General features: G+C 38.8%; 1 protein-coding gene across 2 annotated transcripts in view; it reads left to right on the top strand.

Annotated features, from left to right (window-relative positions):
* Positions 1-26,218, top strand: part of SPATS2L (spermatogenesis associated serine rich 2 like) — a 139,966-nt gene that overhangs the window by 11,188 nt on the left and 102,560 nt on the right. For both annotated transcript variants that reach the window (XM_015634361.3, XM_033516073.1), the window contains exon 2: positions 361-419. The gene's annotated coding sequence lies outside the window, so the exon portion shown is untranslated. The remainder of the gene's footprint in view (positions 1-360; positions 420-26,218) is intronic.

A 26,218-nucleotide genomic window follows, 5' to 3' on the forward strand; every position in this document is an offset into this window, starting at 1 on the left:
GTTCACTTTCATGCATTATGAGGTCAATGAAGTTAATATCCTTAGTAAAATATTTCTTTGAGCCAGACAGAGGGCTCCAATACAGTCTTTGATTTGAAATTTCAAAAACATTGAACTTTGGATGAGTGGATTTGCACATGACACTTTCATTATTTTGCATTAAAATTCAGGTGGTTTAAATTTAGACCAAAATAATTTTTGTTGTACCTTAGAGATAACTTTGGCCTTGTATATTTATGAAATTCCATGGTAGTTAATTCATGCTGCTGCTAGGAAGAAGTATGCAAGCACTGAGGTAGTTTAACCAAAACCAGGCACATGGTTTTCTGTTTTGATAACCACCATCTTTTTCCATCACAGTGAAAGTCATCTTATGAACCTCTGACATTTGATGATCGTTATGTCAAAAGCCTTTTGCGGTAAGTAAAGCAGACAACTTTTTTTTCTTACTTCTCAGCTTATACTGAAAATGGAAAAGTGTAGCTCAGATAATATTTTAAACTTTAACTTTCTATTCATAGTTCTGCTTCCATTATACATAGCTGCAGATACCCAGAAAACAGAAACACTAAGATCTGCATTGTCATGTGACATATCACAGCTGACAGATAATTGTTAGGACTCTTTTCGCCATGATCAAATGGTTTTGTACATAAACAATGCTGATAATGTATTGATAGAAATATTTAGCATTAGTATATTATAGAAATAATAATAGTATATAATAAAAGTATATATATTATAGTATAATAATAGTATATTGTAAAAATATTAGCATTTAGTATAGCATATTTACTTCAGAGAATTCATAAGCAAAAACCTCCTTCTGCATGTTTTTCAGTTTAGTTCCAAGTGACTTGTCATAGCTGTAGACATTAGAAAAGTGTTTTTAAATGACTATAATCTAGTAGTTCTTTTCTTACAAAATTTGATGAGGATAATCTTACTTCATTCTAGGCAAGTTTTGTACTCACTGAAGTTGATAGGGATTATTTCACCCTTCTGTAAATAATATCCTAAATGGTTGCACAAAGCAATGGAACTGTTTAGAAAAGGAAATGCTGTGTAATCATAGAAATCATAGGCAAGATTTAAGTTGGCAGACAGCTCTTGATGCAGGTTGAATGTTGCAAGGTCACTATGTCCTTCCTGCCTGTTATTTGCTGAAAGAAGAATTCCTGGAATTCTTGACTATGGCCAGAAACACAAGCTTCTTATCTGAAAGTCACTCTGTCTGATGCCCTTTATGTTATGTTTTAGGATTAGATATTGATGAAAAGTGAGAAAGACCTGAAGACTCATCTTAATACAAATGGTTTCATGCGGTTTCATTCCTCAGATAGTTGGGTCAAATAGATTGCAAAATGTCTCTTTAGCCAAAATGCATTTCCTTGTAATAATATACACTAAATATTTTTTTAAAATGTAAACACTAGGGAGGAAAGTAGACAGCCAAGTGTCCCTTCCTTTTCTCAGGGTTTGTGTGTGGAAGAAATACATCTGTGGCTCTGTATTCATATACCTGAGACCAGTGTATGAACGTTTCTTAGCAATCCCCTCCAGAACGGTGTGTGTTAGACCCTGGTCCTGCCGTATTCTCAAAGCCTCACAAGCACAGGAGATAAAATGTACTTCCACTGCTCTTAGGATTATGGTTTCCATCACAAGCCAGTGAGCAGTTCCAGAGGCAGGCTCTGAGAGCAGGCTTAAATGTTGCCAGCAAGTTTGGAACACGTGGTGCCTCTTTAGAATCCCTTCTTGGAGTAGAAGGATACTTAAAATAGACTCCTTTTCTGTAGCTCCATATGTAAGCTATTATCAATCAAAACTTTTCCAAACTCATTGTTTAACTTTCTATAAAGGAACCTTCTCAAGCAAGAGGGAGCCCCCACCTTATGAAATGCAGAGGAAATGTTCTCTAAACAGAGGAGGAGTCCTCCATTTTAAAACCCAGAGAAAGGTTTAGAGGTACAAACAGAGAAAGGGTTTTATGGCTGTGTTTATATATTTTATATCTCTAGCAATGTGCCTCTTTAAAAGCATAAAATCACATAATTCCATTCTGAAGAAGAGGGTTCTCTTGTTCTGGTTATATTTTTTGCCGGGTTCTCTTTTTCTAGTTATATTTTTTGCTTTGTTTTATAAGAAACTGGACAGTGGCTCACTGAAAGCACAGTTAACCCTAGTAACATAATAATACCAAATTTTGTTTCTTCAAGCACAAAGCAAGCTCTTCCTTTGCCTACTCAGCATGAAAGCAGTTAGTTTATGCAGCACCAGCTCTCTCACACTGTTTGTGTAGTGTGAGCAGCACAGAGCAAGGGGGCTGTGATGTGCTCTGGGCAGTAGCCCATGGCCCCCACACAGAGCCTGAAGAGCAGCTTGGGCATGGGACAGAGGTTTGGGACCTTCAAAGGGATTTCCAACCCTCTGTAACTAATGCTGCAGCACTTTTTTCTCTTGATGGTTGTGGCAACAGTGTTTATTTTTGTCTTGGTGGCTGGCTGCAGGGGAAGCAATTTTAAAGGCATCAGGTAGATTAGAAGAGTTTCTCGCACTGTTGCGTAACCATCACTTATCTCTTCTTGACAAAACTTGCAGTGCAAACATGATATTACCTCCTCAGAGAAATTGTAGCTGAGTTGCAGGTTTAGGCTTTGGAAAAAAACACAAGCGTTTTGGACCATCGTTTCTTCTTTCTGCTTTTAGTCCTGGCTCTTTTGGAGGTACATAAATCCTCAATACATTAACTTAATGTCTTTTAAAGCTGTGTTGCTACAAACACAAAGCATGTCCTTAATGTGAGCTGCTGTACCAGAAAAGGGAAGAACTCCCACAAGCTAAGTCTTCTGAAGTTACCAGGGGCAGTCTGGTGAGGCCATTTCCTGAGAGGTTTTTCTGATCATATCTATGAGGTTTCCAGGGTAAATTCTAGGATTTGAGTCTATATTGTTTCTGACATACAATTGTTCTTCAATATGATCTCTGTCCATATTATATACAGTGAAAATCAATAAAAAAATAATAGGCTTTCTCTGCACCAAATAGGTGCTCAGACCCTCAGACTCTACATGGCTGGCCCATGCTGGAAAATAAAGTGTGGTTGTCTGTCACCTGTTTTGGACAGAAACATTTATCAGTACTCAGATCAGCTTTTAGCTGTGAGACCAGAAATTGGTCGTACACAGTACAGGTCACTGAAGCGGATAATTGCTAGCAAATATTTCAGATGTGCTCAAACAGGGTGGCATCTTAAAATTCTTTTTTTTTCACCTAAGTACAAAACTGGGCTAGATGATCTTGGAAGTCTCAGAAGATATCTGAATAACTCTACATGTCCAAGCCCCTGATCTTTGGGTTGGGCAGAAGGGTCTTGTGCTTCTGTACTCTGTGATCCTGGGCTTCGCCTTCAAGAGATATCATGATGTCATCTGGGATTTCAGAGTTTAGCCTCAGTGAAGTGGCTTTTTTTTTTTTTTTTCCTAAAGCTTTTATTTTGAGAATTGATGTGCCAGTTTTCAACATTTTGATGCACAAAGTGAAGCTGTTAGTCTTATTAATTCAGTTTTGTAAATACTGCATTAGCTTCCAAAAGCCATTCAGGATGTATTTTCTAAAACTGCTCAGCAAGCAATGCCTTTGAGACTGGTGTGATTTATGAAGTAATCTATGTATATCAGCTAGCTCAGTTCTTTCAGTTCTTGATAGATAGTCACCGAGATTAGTTATATGTGCCTAATGATCCTCCAGGAAAACTGCCTAGTCCAGGAAAAGGGCAAGAGGTGTGAGAGGCTCTGTGCCAAAAAGCTTCTGACTAAATTCTGCCATACTTCCAATGCAATGTCCTGTTACACACTAAAAACTGCATACGCTGCAGATTGGAACAGCATTTTAAAAATAAAATTGAGGTTTTCAAGTTCAAGTCAATCAATGATTGACTGATTCAACCATGACTGCATAATAGTGAGTTGAGAACTATACCCCTTAAACGTATAACATGTCATTACTTTTGGAAACAGTGAATAACCAAAATAACAAATCTGGTCAGTGGAGAGCATATACTTCCAGAAAGCTAAAATGGGAAAATAATTTGAAGTGAGGAAGTTCTTTAATACATTACTTTGAACAGCAGCCAGTTAAAAAAATTGGATCAGATTCACAAATCAAAATGTTGCATTTTTCCACAAAGCTGGATCTCTGCAAAGAAAAGCAGTGACAGCTTGAGAGTACCTGTTTTCTCTCAAACTCTGCTCGTCTTCTGAAAACTCCAGGGCATGCTTCATTTTAGTGCAGATTTTTTTCAGTCCCTGCAGGATCTCACTAAATTAGTAATACTCCCTACAGGGAATTTTTCCTTTCTGATCTCTGCTCTAAGCTGTTAAATGAAACAGGGGTAGTAATGGGAGCTCAAGCCTGATGGTAGAGCACATGATGGAGATGAGGTAGCAAGGGGAAAGTACAGATGTCCAGGATGTGGTTCTGGCTATCCTGTTTGTAGTGCCTGTGCTCTGAAGACCGGTGCAGGTTAGCTGGGCTGGCTGCCGTGGCTGCCTCGTCATGCAGGAGAGCACTGGAGAGCGCTGTCTGGGCATCTCCCAGCTTCAGTGACAAAGCTGTGCAGAGAGCAGCTGTGGCACAACCTGTGCTAAGTGTGTTGCCGCATGTGCTCCCAGAATTAATCTTCATCCCAGAGACATTCAGGACACTGAGGGGATGGCTTAGATTATTGACCTGGAGCTGGAAGTTGTCCCCTGAATAATCACTTAGTCTCTGGCACCAGCTAAGGGTAGGTCTTATAACCTTATGGGACTCTCTTCTTAAACTAGTTGAGAGGGGGGAGTGGGTTTTGGCACTTTTTTTTCCCCCCCAATAGTACTAACAGGAAGTTGTTCCAGGTCTTTAGAAGTTGCTTATGTCAAGCATAAATATTGCTTTGCTGACACTTTTGTGCCATCACCTTTTTTTCACTGCCTGCTGCACCTTGGACCCCAGAAGTACAAGAATGAGTCTGTCTACTTGAGAGGTACTTGTGCACCTTTGTGAAAACACAGATGTTTGTGAGTCACAGATGGTATAAGTTTAGTATAATTGGGACACTTGCTTGATGTGCATCAGAGAGTAATTAAAAAAATCAGGCTCCTATCTTTGTCTTCCAATCCTATCCTCATTTAAGTTGCCAGACAAAAGAAGGTACTTAGCTGAATCTTGATAGACTGCACAGCACATAAAAGTAGACAAGATGGGTAGCTGAGCTATAGAAGTGGACATCACCAATTCATACTAACCAGCCCATTTTGGACAAAGCAAATATCCTGGCTTTCAAGTGGTCAAACATGGGAGACTTCCCCCCCTGCCTCGGGCATAGTGTTTTATACTGGACAAACTGATCATTTTGTATTTGGCTTATATACTTTTCTTTAAGCTTTTATATATATTTCTAAGATTTTTGAATACTTATCATTAGTCTATATATTTTTGAGGCCAGAAATACACTTTCAAAAGTGGTAAGTAATTTGCTTGTTGAGCAACTGAAGCCTGTGTTTCCCTGCAATGATCTCTATACCAGGTATAGCTGATAATGGTGGTCAGTTTTTTCCATGTCAGTTGCTGTATCTTTTCCCCTTTCTCAACCAAGGTGTTTAGGATTCCTACCAAACCTGCAATTACACAGGAGTAAATAGAGTAAGAAGTATTTTTATAGAGGTGTTGGATCTTAAGCCCTACAAAGTTTAAATTGTTATAGATGTGTTTATCTGAGTTCACTAGTGTGTAAGCCCTTTGATTGTTTAGTTTATTGAGCATCTCTAGTTTTAGGATTGACTCATCCCTGTATTTAGTCACATGGCCATATGCCCAAAACTTGTTTTGCAGAAGAAGTGGTTTGACAGTACTGGTCCAAGATTGTGTGGGCTTGTTCTGCCCACAAGTATGTGCCTACGAGTATGTAAAACGCCAGCTGTTTGCAAACTTCTTTGTGTTATGTGTCCTGTTTTAAGGACAGTGTCCCACTGATACATCACTTCCACTCAGGGCCACCTGTTTGTCTACATGGATCATAGCTCCTCCCAGTAGTGATCTCAACTGGTATTTAAGTAGAATAGTTGTTTGATGTGACTTTTGCTGTCTTTAGGACAAATTGCTTGCTTTACTACTTGAAAAAAATTTCATGTTTGCCCCCTTTTTTTTTTACTGCTTCTCTCAAGACTGTTTCCAGACAATTTGCACCTTTTTCTACTCATGCTTATACCTGCAGGAATCACAAGTAGCACCATAGGAAGCAATGATGTCATTTGAGAACATTAGGAAGAATGGGAGTAAGGTCTGCACTGCAATGTGTCATCTTGCCAAGGCAACCTGTATGGGCATTGATTTCTCTTTATATCTTTCTTTCCCTCTGATCCTGTGAAGTGCTTTTGCTGCAGTGGTTGCAAGTGAGATTCTGTGAATGTGAATTTAGTTTGTGCAGGGCCCCTGCGCATCAGAAATGTAAACTAAATTTCTGTGTGCCTAGTCCATCACCAGCACTCAACTGAGACTAATCCACCCTTGAAGGCACTTGGGCACAGTAGTAATACCAAATACACGGGTTGTCATTCTTTTACCATTATGGAATCATGCTTTTATAGTTTCTGTCACTGTTTGCTGTTTATTATTGATTAGTTTTTTAATTTACAGAACAATGAGGAAGACATTAACTTGAGTCGTATCCTTGCTCATCTCTGCAGATTCAACCTTCTTGATTGCAATTAATTTTGCTCTTTGTCTTTTAGCCATAAGATTTAGATCTTTAAGGAGTGAGAAAAATATCCACAGCTGGGCATACATTCACACTCACTGTGGCGGTCAAATTATAAGAAAATGTGGCCATTAATGACATGTGAGAGAGCAGACAAAACAGAAATGATGTCTTCTTTTCTTCAGTTCCTTGATAAAAGCATGAAGGCAGTACAGTCCATCTATCATCATTGTCCTGGGACTTTATAGCCAGGCCTCCAGGCTGTAATTGCTGATTTTGTGGCAAGAAGTCACTGCTATTTTTGCTCACATAATCCTCAGGCCAGTCAGGTATTTTAACTGTCTTTTCCTCATCCCTACTGCTACCACTGTAAATTAGAGCAGTCTTGAGGCTGTTTTGAGCCATGTATGGCTATGGTTGACTGGAACATTTGTCCTCTGGATATTATGGGAAAAGTTTTGAGCTAAAGAGAGTAGTTAATCCAGATCTAAAAATATGTTGATAAGTTTTGACTAAGCAGAAATTGTAGAGAGATCACCTGCCTTTTCTGAAGAGGTGTCACCAATGAGGCGTCAGTTGATGGTCTCTGTTGATGTGAATGTCAGGAATACTAATCAAACTTGTAGACCTGCCAGACTGAAAATTTTCTTTCAAGTATACGCATTTTTCTATGTTTCAAAGAAGGCTGTTACTGGGGTTTCATATGTGCTGAAAATTCAGAGTAATTTTTCTGCTTGTTAAAAAAAAAAAATCATAAAGAAGCTGACAGCCATAGCCAAGAAGTACATAATGCAAAGTGCTTGTCCAAACACATTCCTTCTAACTTACACCACATCCTTTTAGTCCTTTAATAGATCTTGTGTGAATGTATAAAGCAGATTAGAGGATCACCAACACCCTAAGCTATTTCAAAAAGACTTAAACTACAATTCTACCACCAGGACTATTCACTGGAGTTGGATGTACTGAGAGTGTGAATGCAGATCCAACTTTGGACATTTTTCTCATTCCTTAGAGATCTGAAATAAGAGTGAGAGATTCTTAACTTCAAAGCAAAACAAACAAAAAGGACTCCCTTGGATATGTCTAATTAATATTTACACTGAAGTGATTGATTTGGGACTGCTAGTAAGGTTAATTCTTGTGATTAAAATCAACATCTGAGAAGGAGCCCTGTCCAGTTTGTTAGAGGAAATAGGCTCTTAGCTCAGGCTGGAGTCAGAAGTTTGGCCATGAGTAGACAAGATCTGTGCTGGGATCAGTCTCTGCCCAAAATGTGCTTTTCCTTGGGGAGTTCTGATAAGGTCAGTAAGGAAGCTGTGTGATAAGCAAACTCACTTCCTATCTGTCTGAATAGCCATATTTCCCTGGGCTATGCCTCCACAGTATAAATGTTGCAGGAGTAACTTTCTGTAGAATAAGAAGTGCAAAACAAATTCTGCTCAGATCCTTAGAGGTATGTTTTGGGCTTCTTCCTCTTCATGCCCACCCTTCCCCAAATTCAGTATAAGCAATTTATCCTCTCCTATTTTGAAAGCTTTCTCTTCATTCACTTTTAGACGTGACCATCAGATGGTCACAGAGCTGTGTGTGTTTATCATTGCAGCATTTGAAAGTATGTAAATGACTTGCAGATGCTCTACCGGGCTGTAACCAAACTTGGCTGTGTCACTTTTTACATGTACATGACAAAACCATACTGGCTCTGAACAGGCCTCAGTGTAATAAGCTCTCTAGGTTCTCCTTCTGCATAAACACTTTTATGTTCTTATTAATTAGAAACAGAAGTCTTGTTTCTTTCAAAGTTCATATGATAGCTATCAGGCCAAAGAATGAGGTACATGCAATATCTGAATGGTAATATGCTGATAATACTGCCAGGGATCTGAAGTTTATTTTTTGGGAAATATATATTTATGAGTGTGTTTGTGTATATATATCTATAAAAGTTAAACAGGCATAAACAGTAAAGCTCCTGGAATATTTTATGTGGTATATTTGCAGTTAATTCATTTCAGTATATATTTCACATGGCATATTGTTGACCTTAAACTTTAGTGAACATTTTCTTGCCTTTATATCTTAATGTCTTTCAGTACAAACAGATCTTGAAGCTGCTTTATGAATTTGCAACAGCACTGTGACTTACTGAAATAAAAATATAAGAGCAATCTGGTAATAATTATATAAATCTCCACTCAAAAAGGTCTTTAGATTGGCTGCAATTAGAAGTATATATCAGTAGCTTCTGTTTTATAGCACTGTTTCATAATATGGCAATATTTGAATGTGAAGTATTTTCAATAGCTATGGCCAGTTTAACTTTGAGCAAATGGGGAATAACTTTGTTATTGATCATTTATTGACAGCTGAACTCACACAAGTAATTGAGGATATGGTTTGATTACAACAGTCCAATTACCTGAGTAATTTTTGTCAAGAAGTTCTTACCTGCTGTGCCAATCAACAAATAATTTTCAGAATTTCCTTTGGTTATAAATCACCACAAACTGTAACTTTCTGTGCACTGGTGTCATGTAAATTGCATACTGGTGGTGGTACAGAAGCCAGGAAAGAGGATGGAGAGAAGGCAGATGGTAATGAAGAAAGCCCCCTCTGGCATGAAAGGGTGTATTTGCAAGTTGCAGTGATGATGGAGGTAATGAACAAGCAGAGATTTGGGGCCCTTTGTAGGCCCAGGTCTTGCAGCTGTAATTTTATTGGAGATTAGTGGGAAATTCAGATAAATGTTGACAAAAATTCCCTAAACCGACTGAAGAAGCCAGAAATGTTGATGAATTACACACTAGTTGATGCAGACTGCTTCATACAGACATGGCCTGGCCTAGCACATATCATCGAATCTGCTTCCCTTCAAAATCTCATCAGCATCTATTTCACTACCAATCACTTTCCATTTTCAATTTATACCAATTTAAACTCCCCTAGAGAACAGTTTAATATTTTCTTGTTTAAATTTCCCTTCCCACCAGAATCCCACAAGTCTTGCTGCTTTTGTCCTGCTTTGTGTGAAAGGGGCAGTAACATTTATCTCAGGTGAACTTTTCCATTTAATCTTTTAAAATTACTTGGTGCCTTGAAAGGATTGTGTGAGTTTTCTCAAAGTCTTTAAAATACAAGCTGTTTTGTTTTTTGGGAATATTACTCCTGAATGTTGTATTTTGTAATTCACCTCTGTGCCTCTTCAGGAAGATGTTAAAATGGCTATTTCAAGTAATTGCTTGGGAGCTTCTTTCAGAATCTTGGTTTACTGCACTCTGCCCACCACTGATGTGAAGGGGATAATGCTGTCAGTTCCCTGCCTTTCTCTTGGCTGTAATCATGTACATGAAAAAAGTATAAATACAGCAGGTTCTTTCCATGTTGCTGCTAGCAGGTTGTCTATCTTTCCCATCTTTTCTTCTCTCTTTAGAGAGAAAGTTCTCCAAGTATATTCTGGACTGTATTTCCAAATGTGTAATTAAGAAATGCCAGCTGTGTTATCACAACTCAGTTTAAGATTTTCTTAATCTGGATTGTGGCATGTATGAACTATAAGTGCTTGAAAGTGAGCCATTTGTGAAGCTGTAAACCTGGAACAGAAGATTCTGAGTTCAGTTTCTGCCCCTTCTGAAATTTTTCATGATCCTGGATGAAATATTTTCCTTTGTATACTCCTCCTGCCTCCAGACTGTAAGGACTGACTGGTCTGCTTTTCATCCCATGCTTTCTGCACACGTGTGCTCAGACCCAAGCACCAGAGCATGCAAATGTGAACATGGCTTTATTGCTTCTGAAGTGCTAGAGATAATTCTGTGTTTGTACAGCACCTAGCAGATGAAAAGCAGAGCATCATTTGGGACATCTAAGTACTATGGTTATGCAAATAATGATGGTACTTTTTACCTTATAACAGAGACAACATGCATACTGTGGCAGTGAAGTCTGTTTTTGATAATTAGCTGCATAGCAGATTGGGGAGAATTGCAATTAGCTACAATCACTAATGAAAAAGCATGACACTTTGACAAGGAAACAATTTAGGAGATTAATCTGCAGGATGGATGTTGATTGTGATTTCCAAAGGAGGTAAAAAGGTCAATACTAATACTGGAGTTTGTATGGCATTAAGATAATTAGGTTGAGGTATCTTTTTATTTCGAAGAAGTTTTTAGTAGCAAGATAATATCAGTTCTGCAAAAACTATCTTCCACTGAGGCTAAAATATGATTAGTGATATCAGTTCAAAAACTCATGCTAGGTAGAAATCATTTGACAGGAGCTTTATATATTGTACTGCTGTTGGAACATTGAACTGTAATTGGCATTTTTTTTCATCTTTTAAAATATCAAGCTTTGTTTTCCCAGTCAGCTTCTATACTGTTGCTCCACTGTTATTTAAATAAGTGTCTGTTCTGTGCAAACTGCAAGAAGATTAAGCATTTCCTGAAGTTGCTGGCTAAAGCAAAATAAAGACTGCATTTTTCCTTGGTCTGATTCTGTTTGCCATTTGTCTCTGGCTCTGATGGAGAACTGGAGAGAGTGGCTTGTGTGTCTTATGCTGGATGGCAAATTAAAGCCTGTGTGTCATTAGGGTTTTGGTTTTCTTTTAAATTCTCAACTGAGCCAGTGTCTGAACAGCTCTGTATACATTCTCAGTCCTCTCCATCTGCATCAAAGCACAATCTTTTCAACAAAGCATCTGATTCATGAGACAACCATACAGGAGTTAAAGTAGGAGTGTGCCATATGTGGCTGTGTTGGATCCATCAGGTGTTAGGAGAAGGAAAGGTAGTGGGTATTTAGTGCAATTCTATCCAGTGAAAACACCTCATAACTCACATTGTTTCTTGTGCTGGGATAAACTTGGGTGGAAAAAGCCTGTTTGTCCTCTTTAATGTCTCGCTTTACTCTGTGTCTTCTTTCATCTTGTTAATTATGTACAGTGCACAGATTCTGCAAGGGCAATGTCTTTGCACTCAGTCAGGAACCCACCAAGTTCCACAAGGTGTTCCAAGACAGGCACCTTTTCCTCACGGGAAATTCTCCAGAATGACTTCATAGGCCTGGGGTTGTTACTGGCATCTTCTGACTTAGAGCACAATGGAAATCAGTGAGTACCAGGAGAAAGGATAATACTTTTGCTTTTCAGCATCTTCTTTAAGCTCTACCCCTGACATTAGAATGACAGTAAAGCACATGTCAGCTGCATAAACTGTAGTTTGAGACCTGAAAGCCTTTTTTCAAGGTTGTTTTATAACCCTGAAATTAAATTTAAAATATTATATTATTAATACTACAATCTCTCCCTTATGCTTCCAGATTTCTTGTTCCACTGCAGCACCCTGAGCACTGCAGTCAGGTGAAAGCCATCAGGGCTCTGACACGTTTTCAGCCAAGCTTGAGATGCATCATCCCAGTCTGAAGGGCACATGGCACTTTCAGCACTGGAAATACACAGTATCTGGTGGAAATCAGCAAAGTAACATTTACCCAGCCCTTTATGAAATTATGAAAATCCAGCCCTGTTTTCCTCTTACTTGAAGAACTTTATTATTTCTATAAAACACACAGCCCTCTGTTATAATTAGATGCCTTTATATGACCCCAGGGTCACACTCTTCTGGAACCTGAGTTCAGCTGTACTCAGAGCAATCTCTGCTGTCATGCTGGCAGCAAAATCCTCTGTTGGTGACACACCTACATTTCAGAGTGAGCAAAACCAACAGGTTTCATTACCATAGGCTGCAAAGAAAACAGTTTCTTCTGTATTCAATGAAATTCCATAATGCTGAAGGGCAAGGTTAAAGTGAAAACTGAGCTGAAACAAGAATTCAAGGGAGAAAGGAAGCTGGTGCCAAGAATGCTTTAATAACCCTTTTCTCTTCCAGTGTTTGTACCAAAGTAACCTCTTAACTTCTTAAGCAAAATACTGTATTTGTTGTCTACCATTCAATCACTTAAGGGAAGCATTTAGTCCCCCATTTCATATATGCTGTGATGCTGTAATAGGATTTGTGTACCACTGACAAATCAATGTGGGAATAGTATCCTATTCAGAAAAGCTTTGAACTTTTCCTTCAGAACAAAAAAAACCAAAACCAACTGAAGTAACAAATCTGTTTTCTATAGATTTCTGCTTCATGATTTATGCAAACTTTGACTTCTTTATAGCTGCAAAATTTAAAAGAGTAGCATTCCAACTATGTTCTCTGATGTCAAAAGCTGTTCCCTCAGCCAGATGCTGAAGATAGTGTCCTCTATTTAGCTGCCTGTTTCCTCTTAACTCTGAATTGCCCATTCCTCTCTCAACTTTGTTTGAAATCTGCTAATAAATTTACAAGTCACACAGGACATGAGCCTACATGCACAAAAAATTACTCCTCCATTGTGACTGTCACAGTCCCATTTCCTTTGGGAACCAGCTGATTAACCCAAAACAGAACTCCTTGAGCTGCCAGGAGGTGCTCTGTAGCTGAGGGCTAGACTTTGTCACACAGCTTGGCAAATTTGGGCTCCCATTACCAGTCATTGACAGAGTCAGGTCAATCATTTTTTCATTTGTCTGAAGTCTGGGTTGCAAGATGTGTGGTGGTGTAAACACCTCTGTGTTTGTTGAAATAGATCCATATCCTGTAACACAGACTCACTGAAAAACATGGCTCCAAGAGAAGTCTGGAGTCTGACAGGCCATCCTTCCCACCACATAGTGGGCTGATACATGATTATATCCTGGTTTGTAGTCATTTGCCTTTCTTATTCTAAAGTAAAATTCCATTGTCTTTCCAGGTAAGATATTTTCAGAACTTACTTGCTGCTATCACAAATTGTGCTAAGAATTAAGAGAATTTTGAAAGTTGTAAAGTCTCCTATTATTTGTATCCAAGTGGGAGTCTGTTGGCCACAGCATCATTAGAGGAAGATGTAAAGTATTATTTTATTAACTGTGTTATTAATTAATTTCTTATAATTATAATTCATTTATTTATTAACTGTGCTCCGCTGACTGCCCCATATGCACATTTGGAGCCTCCTTTATTAAGAGCTACTTGTTAAGAAACAGTTGCTAATATTTTCTGTTGCATTATTAATCACAGTAATAACTATGTTACTCATGTATGGCTTAAATATTACTCAGAAGTTCTCTTTTGTTAATGCTAGACAGATTCCTCTGGAAAATCCTAACATCCCTACCTGCAGTGTAGAACTTAAAGAGTTCTGAAGAAAAACAGTAGAACAGAATTCAAAAGGCAAAATGCCTTGGTACTGTTAAAAACATTGCAGCCATGGATAGATCATTTTGCCTCTTGGGTTCTCTGTTTCACTTGGCCCTTGTGTCAGTTTAGGTCATAATTTCTGAGGAATGTATTACATATTCTTGTATTATATATGTTCTCTGACTTATGCCTCTGCCATAATTCAGTTAATTAATAATTTTTAGTGGCTGCAAATAAGGCACAGTCCATAAGTGTTTAACATCATTCCTTCAGTGGTATATCCTTAGTGATCACAGAAAAGCAATGTTAACTTCAGTTAAGAGATTTGCCAGAAGTATCTTTGCCTGCTCATTCACTCCATCGTTCTTGCCCATGGAGCTGCAAATGACACAAAGCATTCTTAACACCACTGTGTCCTTCAGGGTAGGTAAACAAATATATTTTTGGCACTTGTAATTGCAGGCCAGCTCACTACAAGCTATTAAAAATAGAGGGTTTTGGTACAGATCTATCCTACCTTGGCACCTGAAAAAAATGGGACTCGTGAGTTCAGTGGCTTCTGGAACAAATTTGGGACTGCTAGAAATGGGTGCAATTCTGTTAAGACAAGTGAAGTTATAGTTACTGTTTTTAATTTAACAGTCAGAATTCATTATTAGAGTACAGTAAGGAGAAGTCTAGAAATTAAAGAGGCTTAGTTATTAACAGGTTAATGGCTCTTTAACCTAAAGTTTGTGTGTCATTAATTCATGTTATCTCAAGGTTACTGTGTTTTGTTGCAGGTGTACTTCAGAGCAAGAGTTTTGTCCTCTGCAATAATCTATCTATGACAGCACTGAAAAATGAGACTACAGTGGTGCTTTATGTATGAACACTGTGCTAGAGAGCAAGTGTGTAGAAAGCTGATACAAAGTGTGAAAATGTAAATCAGGTGCCTGCCAAGCCAGGACATGTGTGAAACAAATGTTATCTCAGTGGTGCTGACAGGTGTTAGCAGCAGCCAGCACAGGGGGTTTCTGCTAGTGCTTTGTACTTAGATCTTTCTGTTAAGTGAATCCCAGTTCTTGTTTTTCCATGTGGAGAGCTTCTGTCTTTTTACTGTTTTTGTATAACAACAGATAGGTAATATGGTGGAATGATTTGGTTCTGGACTAGTTCAGGCCCTGCAGCCCCTGGAAAGGGGTGAAGGGTCCTGATTTCCTGCCTGCCTCTGTCTCCCTGTGTAAACCTTGAGAGTTCACCGTGCTCACAAGAAGAGATAAAGGGGTGGAGGTGACTGAATGCTGAAATTAAGTAAGAGTTGTGTTAGATCTCCAATTCTTGCGTTGTGTTGCTCTAGAACATTTTTTTCATTTAAGTTTTCTTGCATTTGGCAAGGATTGAGATGGTACTTATACAGGTGTTATTCTGTCATGTAATGGGGGAGGAAGAGATTGTACAGGGAAATGCAGGGACCAAATGCTCTTGGTCAAAATTACCAGAGCACTGCATACAGTATCACTGGCAGGGACTGAAGGGCCATCTGAGTGAGCAGTTGCATGTGCATTCAAAATGAATGCATGTCCATGCATTCAAAAGTCAGCTGGACACTTGGAATACATGTAGAAAGTAAAATATCTTTGAGAATAGGGAAGGACTTCAGGATGAGAGATTTAAGGATTACTGAATTGCAGTCTTGTTTTAGAAAGAACTTGTTTTCTGCTAACAAATATATAACTGGGGAAAGTAATTTAGCAGCTTTTAGTTTAATAGTGGATGATATGTAGCATCCAATATTTGAAAATTAAAGCTAGACAATTTCAGTGAGGACTATATCACAAGATTTTAGCTGTGAAAGACCCATGTATCTTGCATGTGATGATCATCAGGAGAGAAGTATCTGGAATCCCAAACTAAATTTCCTATATCCCTATTCTAGCTCACATGAAAGGTATATAGATGGAGAAAAGTACTGGAAAGTAGAGCAATAAACTATTAAAAAAAACAAACAACAAACAATCAGGAGATCCCAGATGAGGCTTTCTCAACATGAAAGGTACAGTGTTTATCCTGTAGTGTAAAGAAAATATAAAGTATATAGAGACTGTTCTGTGCTGTGTGCGTCCTCGTTGGGCATATCTCATTGTCTGTTCTGTGTGGGCCTGACTCCTGTTGTTGGCTTATTGGAGGGTTGCTTCTTAGGCTGTTATCTGCCTTTCTGCTTGTTCCCTTCTGGTTCCCCTGTTCAACTGACCAAAAATATTCCCTCATTTCAGTATGTGGGTAAAACTCTAATAGACAGTTTGTGTATTCATAACAACAGTGTGAGTGCTCCCCTTTACTCAGTTTAATTATTTATTGCAGAAGGCTGCAACCTTTTCGTGTTTCCCAAAACAGCCCAAAAAAATCCATAAAATGCCATAAAATCAGAGTGGATTGACTCCTTTTGAGATGCTCGTAAATCACCTTAAATGTTTGTAACATTAGCTAGAGAGAGTTGACAGCATAATGGAAGCCCTTATGAGCTCTCCTAATAAAGAGCTGCACTAGTTTTTGCTGTGTGAGAATCTAACCCTTAGTATTGGAATCTGCTATAAATTCTTCTAGCTGTACCACAAGGTCCAGGTCCCGTGAATATGTACACAGGCATAATTTTAGTTGCTGGTTGGTGCCATTGCTGTGTGATTCTGTCCCCTTATTTAAAGAGAGTAAGATTACAGAAAGCATTGCTAAGTAAAGAGCTGTAAAAATCTGTGTTGTAGGGGGTATCCAGGCTCTATTTCCTGTAGAATTAGAGGACCCATCCAAGTCATCTACAAAAATCCCCAAGGTCATCATTAAGTCTGTTATGTGATCTGTTGGATCAACACACACACAGAGCTATGTATTCCATGCAATTTAATATTCTCATTTTACCACAGCTTTTTTCCATGGGCACCAAACATTATTGTCTCAAAAGCCTGTTTACACTGAGAGGTGTTTAAAAAGGTTACTGTTAGTTTTGAAATAGAGTTGATTATGTTGTAGTATGAACCAGATTTTTCTTCTTGTGGTAAGACCTTTCCAGCTTCAGATGTAAAAACCTTAGGCCCAGATCCAGTCTCTCCAATGCTTTTGCTGACAGCTGGGATAGGCCTTCAGTGCTCTCATATTGGCCCAGTACCTGGTAAGTCCTTGGCTCCTCCATTTTCTGACATTTTCTGCAATAAATTAGATTATACAAAAATGCCTTGGCTTCTAGTTGCAACTTCACATATGGTGAAATGAGCTCAGCACTTAGTTATGGGGCTTTTTCCTCGATCCTCCCTCCTGGTGACAATTCCAAAAGCTTATGTGGAAAATAGGAAAAATTGAAGCAAGTACTGTAGGTCTGAAAGCATGGAGCTCTTGATACAAGCATATGTCAAACAGAAAAACATCTTCAAATCATCTCTGAGAACTCACTGAAAAAATATGATGCATGGGTCTTGTGCAAAAGATGAAGAATCTGGAATGTGAATGCTCTGAGCTAATTTGGAGGCATCTGTACTGGCCTGATACGAAGTCACTAGCATGAATGAGAAAGATTAAAACCTATCAGTTAGCCAACATTGGCTGGAAACACAGAAACTGAGTGGAGCCCTAATGGAGCCAGAGGGACAGGAAACATCTGTTGTACTGGCATAGTCAGCATTATTACTGAAAAGGACCTTACCTCACAGTCTTTGCTAGGGTGGGCTGAAGAATTTTAGGTTGAACTATATGTAGCTAACATTTAAGAGAACATATTCCAACTTTCTGCATCAATGACAACTATGTGTTATTTTGTTCTCAACTTTGATGAACTAGAATTTACTTCTTTGATCCTGACAATTTGGTGTGGTTTTTTAAGCTATCTCTTGACCACTGTTAAATGTTTTCCTCACTTGTGCACATTTGCAGTTCAGCTGCTGAAATAAAAAAAAATAAATTCATCTGTAGTCATGACCATTACGTCAAAACATTTATATCTTCTTAACTGCAGTATTTCTGAAGTAACTAAGTGTGGGTCTTATTAAGTGACAGAAAAAGCAAAGTTGCCACTAAAAGCCAGGCACTGGATTTAAAAAGTTACATCAAAGTACAGTAACCACAGGGTGCCAAAGTCCATCATCAGTTCTGTTCCTTAGGGTGGTAATGGAAATAGGACCATGTGCAGGTGGGCTCACCAGATTGCTTTACACAGGCTTACCCAGTGATTATCTCAGCTCTATGTAATTACCACTCAACTTACAGCATCTGTCAGGACATGCATGTTTTCGACAAACCTTGTACCAGACATATATCTGCTTTTGAGCCCTCAATTTCCTTTTCTTGCATAACCCCTTGTGATGCTTTATACTACAAGATTATATTGCTGAAGCTGGATGTAATAAAATTAGCATCAAGATATAATGCTGAAGAATAAAAGAACTTTTAAGAAGGGAAACATGAAAGAGCTAATAAATACTCCCTAACAATCTCTGCTATGAAGCTTTGTTTACATGTTTAATTTAACAGGCAAATGATTAAACAGCAGTCTATATCAGGAGCTTCTTTTAGTCTGGCCTGTTCCTACTGTTCTGCTAGTAACTGAGGAGAGTGCTCCTAGCCATTTTGCAAGGCTGGTGAAAGGAAAGACCCAAGAGATTTCAGAGATACAAGCAAGTTCCTAACAGCTGTAAATAAAAAAATGTATTATAATATCTTCACATTGGGTTGCATTTATAGTTTCAAATATATCCTGCTGTGGTCTCTGTGGGAGATGTGCTCCTGCTGTGCATCTCCCCAGGGACACGAGGCTTTTCCAAGGTCACACGGTGCTCTCAGTGCTGCTCTGCAGTGTGTTTTCCTCACTGATGTGCAGCGTCAGCGCTCTGTCCACAGCAGGCTCCAGATATTCCCAAGGGGGAGGCTTCACTCCTGTACTGTGCCATATGGAGCTGAATGCTTTAACACAGCCTGTCAGGCAGAGTGCTTCAGCCTTGTCTCTGAGACCATTAGGATTGATGCCTCACTCTTGAACTTGATGATCAAACATCTTTTATTACCAGCTGAGCTGTTCTTTTGAAGAGGAGAGTCCTTGGCTCCTGATGACACTTGAGACAGGGGACTGTGTATTGTGGATGCACACAAACACCCTCTGTCAGGAGAGACTGAACTAACTGACAGCTGTGTAGCTGTGGCAGGGCCACTCCCACGGGGGCTGGTGGGGCAGGTGTCTTTCCCAGTATAACTGCACTGGTTGGTGCGGGTGCAGGAACAGGAGAGCTGCGTATTGTCACTGTACAAGTCCTGGGAATATGTGCCCCATATGACAGGAGCTGAGGAGGGAGGGACAACATTCTCAAATCTGCTCTATTAAGTCAGCCTCTGATAGGGGACTCCAGCTAGATACTCTGGCTGCACTGGATTTATACTTCAGCAGAAATTAACTTTTAACCTTTATCAAAATAATGGGTGAAGGAAGCAAAAGCTTTTTGATCCATAAGCTGAGTTATTCTGAAATCAATATGTACATTTTCCTGGAACTCCTAGGCTATCATGTCTGAAGTTTTTTTCAAATTGAATAACATAAAGCCTTAATATTTGCTTTTTCTGCAATAGTATTACATAGATACATCCTGGGACCATGACATCTTTCTTACTAATGTGAAAATTAAATCAGACTGATGCTTTTTGCGTGAACATTTTTTTTCTGTGTGTTCCCACCTCCTAGTATAACTGGAGTATGCAGTGGGATTTTTACTAATTTTTATGAGAAGGATGGGCAGAAGTCCAGTGATCTGTGAGAACTTTAGTACAACTTTTGCATTCTTAAAGTACAGGATTGCTCTTGAACCTTATGATAGTTGCAGCTGCTTGAGATTCCTTAATTTAGTTAAATTTGTGCCCCAGTTCTGCAACAACACAATTAACTCTGTTGTCTCTCCTACCTAGAAGATGATGTTTGTTTTGAACAGGTGGCATTAGCATCTAAGAATTATTAAAGTTTTAGTAATTCTTGAGGATTCTGATGGAAAGCAAAATGCTGCCCTTCTAAATTGTTCTTTCAAATTAATTATATAATGGCTAATTGCAGGGACTTAATAATTAGTTAAAAGAAGTGCTGGTACTGGTAACACTAGCATTGAAGGAATTCAATAATGGCCAGAGTGAGTCAATTTAAAGTGCTATTAATGTTCTTACTGTGAGAACTATCAGTATGTTTGAAGTATCTGACACCCTACTGAAATCAGTAGGGCACTGTTAATACATAGGATATCTTTTATGGGTCACCCAATAAGTTTCCTGCAAGGACTTGATGACGGGAAAATTTTGTGTTGCATGAGCTTACACAATTATCTGAATTTTTGCAGTGTACAGTGGTAAACTCTGTGAAATGAGTTCTGAGAATCTATGTAATTAAACTACTAAGAGCTATAAAACCCACTGTGTTAAAGTACAATGTGTACTTTTTGTAAAGAGGAGGTTCATAGAGGTTTTTGTAAATTTTCTGGAATAGAATCTAGCTATAAATTACCAGTAGTTTTCAAAACTCTTACACAAAGTGGTTCAGTTTTTCCAAAGTTTCATCGTTTGGTGTTGACAGTGGTTTCCTTAAAAAAATTATGGTCTCTCCTCTCTTGATACATCCACAGCCTCTTTATTCACATTTATCCAGTGGAAGTTAAAACTGTGAAGCAGGAGAAGAACCTGAGATTGTTCTTGCTTCTAATGTACTGTAAGTTTTGGTACAACTAAGCAATAAAGTGTTTGTTCATAAGGTGATACATCACGAAGTATTTAAAGCTTTATCATGCATTGCTTTGTATGTGGACTGTGACTGAGCTTCCATGGTGCACATCTCTGATATAGAAAGGTGTGGGGGTAACCAGGCAGAACTTTCCGAGCCTGTGACTGTGGGTCTTTAGGGGAAGGCTGTGGGATCTATGTGGAGAATTGAAACTGTATGAAATCTATGTGGAGATTATTTGAACCATCAGTACTTGAGTTCTTAAGAAGTAGAGGAAGATTGTGTATTCCAATTCCCTGATATAAACTCATACAAAGCCTATTCAGGCTTTTACACAGGGTGAAGAAACTGAATTGTCAGTATCCATGCAACATTTTATTTCTTTTAGAAACTGGATTTTTCTACCTTTACCTTCCACCTAATAGAGTAATAAATCCTAGCTTTGCACTAAGTGAGCTCCTAGACTAGGCCACAATCAAGTAGTGTGTGTTATTCTGAATCTGGCCACTGTGTGCTTAACAGAGGTTTTGGATGAAGGGTAATGCATAGGTAGTGTAGCTGCCTTGTTTTTCTCGAGTCATAGAACTGGAATAACAAGACAGTTTTGTCATATTCACTGAGCTGCTCATTTGCATGTGGAATTTATTTGCATGTTATTGACATTTGGGGGGAAAGCGCTAGGAAGGTTCTGGGTGGATCTGCACTTGATGCAGAACAGATCTCTGGCTGCAGTTAGATGGGAACAAAATTATCCTGGCCTGTGAGAAAAGTTGACAAACTTGGCTTCACAAAAATGTCTCAGTTGTGTGCATTTTTTGTTTGGAAAGATGTAGCAGTGCCTTTGAAGTAAGGCATAGATGTTAGGTACTCATAGCAAGGAAAATTTAATTTCAAATCACCTTCTGCATGGCTTCCTTTCATCTTTGGGAAATTCTTGTAGATTCACTCTTTCCATCTTCAGAATATTTTTCTGATTTATTGAAAGGCTCTGTATAGTCCAAAGGTCTGTTCCTTACTGTGCCAGCCCAGTTTGTGATCTTGTATGAAAGAGACGTTTTCAGAGATAGCCTATGATTGCTTTCTGGGATTCTGAAATACACCAGTTACACACTTGTCAGCAGAATGATCCTTTGGTTTAATAAGTACAGGAGCCAGGAAAACTTGTTCTGTGTTTACCAGGACCAAACAGTCTGGTGGAATGAGTATTCAAGGTAGTGAACCGTGGCTGGAATGACGCAAATGTGTGTGGACACACTCAAAGCTACTCTTTTGCTTGGGGCAAATGTTAATGACACTTCCATGTCTCATGATAAATTCATTCAGACATTAAGTCACTGGAAAAATTACTCTCTGAAAAATATGCATATGTTCCTGCTGAGTCAAACCCTTGTAATAGCAGCATGCTTGGGAAGAAAAAAGTTTTAGTTATTTTGTGATCTTAAGAATGAAAACTTGGCTGAAAACATCATGGATTCAGACTAACGTGGTCATTTCAACTTGTCCAGCACATCTAACTTCCCTATGGCTTGGACTATATCAAAGACTGGGATCTGGGATGTCTGTGATTAAAGGAGGAGGCCCCTGTTGGATATAGCTAAAGAGGGTTTGGAGTAATTGGTGTACATTTGCACCGGAGAGAAGATTTTTGTGTTCAATTATTGTGTTTGGTAATTAATTCTTTTAAAAAAATATTTTTCAGAGATAACATGGTTGTGATCTGATTTATTTACTTATTTCTATAATTAATTTCTAGACTGGTACTGAAATGTTAATTTTAATTAATTAGTGGAAGACTACTGCCTGAGTAAACAGCGCAGCACCTTTTGGGACGTTACCTGAGGTAAATGTAATAGAACATTTTCTACACAGTCAAGCAGTAAAAGCAATTGTTCAGCTTGTGCAGTGGTGATGTGAGTATTCTTGGCAAGGAATAGCCAGTTCTGGACTTGATGAGCCTTCCTGTGTGATTTTGGTCTCCTTTTACTTGATCTTTTTGTGCCTCAAGTACATGTGTTCAAAAGGCTGGTGATTTACCTAGATCTGTTGGTTTGGTTGTTCTGTGAGGATCATGTATATTCTTCCAGGCTGACCTGTCTCCTTCCTACTCATTATGTGTGTAGCACCTGGTACAGTAGGTCCTCAGAGGTGCTATTGTAACACAGAGCTCTCTCCTGTTAATAGTTATGAAGCATTTCCATTCATGTGAGCAGGAGCTGGACCTTGGTAAAACCAGGAAAAGGCTTCCCTGGGTGCTTGGAGGCTACGCTGACCTCGTGAACCTCAGAGGAACTTTAAGTGTCTGCAGCATGAAGAAGGGCTGGGCATTGTGTATGCCCCCCTGGTGTTTTTTCATGTGAGAAAGTTTCAGGATGAGCTTTAGATTCTAGATTTAATTCAGGCACCTGGAATATTTAATATATGTTGCATATAGTAGTTCCACAGTGAGGGTTTAAGGGAGCTCAGTTTAGTGTGGAAGGGAAGAAATCTATCTATGGAAAAAATTCCTTTCCACTTCTACAAAAATATTGTCTAGATGACCAGTGGCTGCCATCTCCTGTATAGGGAATACTTGTATTTATGCTTACATATGAGCAACCCAGCCCCACTAAGATGCTTTCTGCTAAGAAATGCATAGCAGTATGCATAAGGCAGGAACTGATAAATCAGTCACAAAATAAAGGCTTGCCATTTTCTCCTTAATTTTTTTTCAAAGAAACACATATACATATGTTCTTTATAGGCAGAAATATATAAGCTTATGCTATTTTTTTAGTGTGTGGACAATACACACAAGCTTACAAATCAGTTCAAAATAAAGTGCTTAGGTAATGTCAAGCTGGAAGATGAATTTGCAGCAGAAGTTGCTGCTAGGTGAACACTGAAAGGAACATTGGTTTCCAGTTTTTCCTTCAGTGGCTGCTGATAGAACATGGATCCCTCAAGCCTGACATTACATAAAAATATTAGTATATGGATTCCAAATTTTGTGCCTTTTGGGTTCTGAACTTTTAGATTTAACCATATAAAGATGCACCTTGGAAAGGTCTGATGGGTGCTGATTTCCATCAGCTGCGGATCTGATCCAGAGGCTGTGTCATCACCCCAACAGGCACAAATCCCACTTTGAAGAGTTTTCATCAGTTCCTGTCCTGTGGGGACTAGCTTCAGTTTGCAGTCACTTCTGGAAATCTGTTTCACAAGGGATGTTATTTAGGTTTGAAAGATATCCAGGCACTTAGAAATGGCAGGTAAATCCCTCTTTGCATTAGAAAATCTCATTTAGTGCTTACTGCCAGTTAACTTCCATGGGAATTGAGTTTGTTTGTGTTTTTGGAAAATCCCATGAGTACTTAAGTGAATCTTTATCTACTCAAAATTCTGACTGTTGACAGTTTTGAAAGTATTATATGATGATTAGCAAACTGGAGAGTTGTTTTGTGTCCCTATATTGGGATTTTAGTGATTGCTAATATGTCCTGTTCAAAGGGTGAAACTTGTGTTTAGGAGGAAGATTACCCTCTGGCAAATGCCAATTAAATAATTTGTTATTTAATTTACATTTGTGATATTTCTTCTGCCACGTTTTAAGGTGTGGAGCTGCATAGATCAGAAAGGATTTCTGTGCCTGGAAGTTAAAAGCATTCAAGAGAAAACAGTGTTTCTGACCTTTAGAATTGCCAGCACTGTGTTTAATGTGCTTGTAATTTATTTGAAGGCTCCACTGATTTTTATTTTAGGTTTTAATATCTGACACATTCACTTTACTTAAGGGATTGTGCCAAAAGCAATTCTAATCGCAGTTGAAAAGAAAAAGATGCAGAGTCAAATGCCTTGCCCCTTATTCACTGTTCATAGAAAACCTCTATGAATGGGGATATCAGATATCTGCATAGTCTGAGAGATTAGCGATTTTTGGAAAGAGCATCAGCTACTTGCACATGTAAAAAGTGTCTGATTTTTAACAGCCAAGTAAATAACCAGAAACACAGAGTGAATTTCACCTTATGAAGTGTTGGTAGTGCAGAAACTGACAGATCATGAAAGTCATCCAGCAAAAACAAAGTTGAACTTGAGTAATATATGAAAGTTTCAGAGTCATTTGTACTTTGAGTGCTGGCAAGAAGCAGTAGCCATGGCTGTTTGTCTTGCTGCAGTGATAGTCTGCAAGAATAGGCAGCCAAGCCAGGACAGACAACTGCAGCTGACACTGGCTGCTCAGTGGAAGAGCTCAGATGGGTTTTAGCCCTCTGGATAAAGTTTACTTGCTGCAGCTCCAGACCCAGAACTGCTTTGAGATAGCAAATCTTCGATAGGAAACAGAAAAGTACAAACACTGCAAGTAGAGGCAACAGGCCCCACACTGTGCAGCATTTCTGATTGAAATGACTTATTTGGCTTCAGAGTTGAGTAAGACTGTAAAAATACAGAAAAATACTGCTGGAAATGGAATTTTTGCCAAATTCAAAATTAGCAACTGTGAGTGACAATAGTTAGCAGATGTCAAGTTTCTATTTATTTACTTGTTTTATGGAATGTTTATAAGTTTCATTTTAATCTTTCTTTCATTTTAATTTAATTTCATTTTAATCTGTCTTTCAAATTTTCTCATGTGAGATGCAGAGAATTTGTGTACCAGCTCTATAAAATAGCATCACTGAGGCATCTGGATGAGATTCTATAGGATAAAGAAATTTCTCTGTATGTTTATTGTTGCTGTTGATCATGTTTGTGTACACAGTGAAATATAATTAAACAACTCAGCAAATAGGCAGAATAACCAACCTACTCTCACTGGCCTTTTGTTGGTATATCACCCACCTAGCTTCTCTGCAGGGCCTGCTGATAAAATTGACATCCCTCCAAACACTAAGTAGCTGTCAGACGAGGAGTCTGGGCCCAGGCAAGGCAATGGCAAGACCATTTCCCTTCCCTGGAAGAGAAGAGCAAGGACTTGCCACAACTTACCATGCCACAGCTTACTGCAGCTGTTTGGTGCTCTGGAGCAATCCCAGGAATTGGCCTCTGCAGAGCAATTGCCACAGCTGTGGGTGTCTCCTGTAACCCTCCACACTTGCAAGGAAAGCATGAAGAGAAAAGGAAGAGGTGTATAATTTTACTTCCAAGGTAGTCCTTTCATCCTGGCTGACGTTGTTCTTGTTAAAACAGACACTGCAGAAATCTGTGTTAGCAGCTGTTTTCCCAATCAAAGAATTTGCCTTGGATGAGACTGTCAGCTGGCTGAAAACTGTCTCCAACCATCTGACTTTCCACAACGGGGTTGGGGGTGTTACTTTTATCACCAATAAAATATGAGAACCTTTGGATGTGACATTACCTGTCTGACTTACACATCCTGGTAACATTTCCAACAGCTTTTTTTATTACTGTCAGCTTAATTTAAATCTCCTAATTTTTCTGTGCAGGAAAATGAGTAATGCAAGCTGAAGGGTGGATTTTTCAATTGGCTTCTTCACCAGAAGGGCATATATTTTGTATGTTGAGGAGGGTATAGATGGAATGGGATGCAACATAAGTTTACTTCTCTGCAGTTTG

The sequence above is a fragment of the Parus major genome, chromosome 7, assembly GCF_001522545.3.
Source record: "Parus major isolate Abel chromosome 7, Parus_major1.1, whole genome shotgun sequence".
NCBI classification, from domain to species: Eukaryota; Metazoa; Chordata; class Aves; order Passeriformes; family Paridae; genus Parus; species Parus major.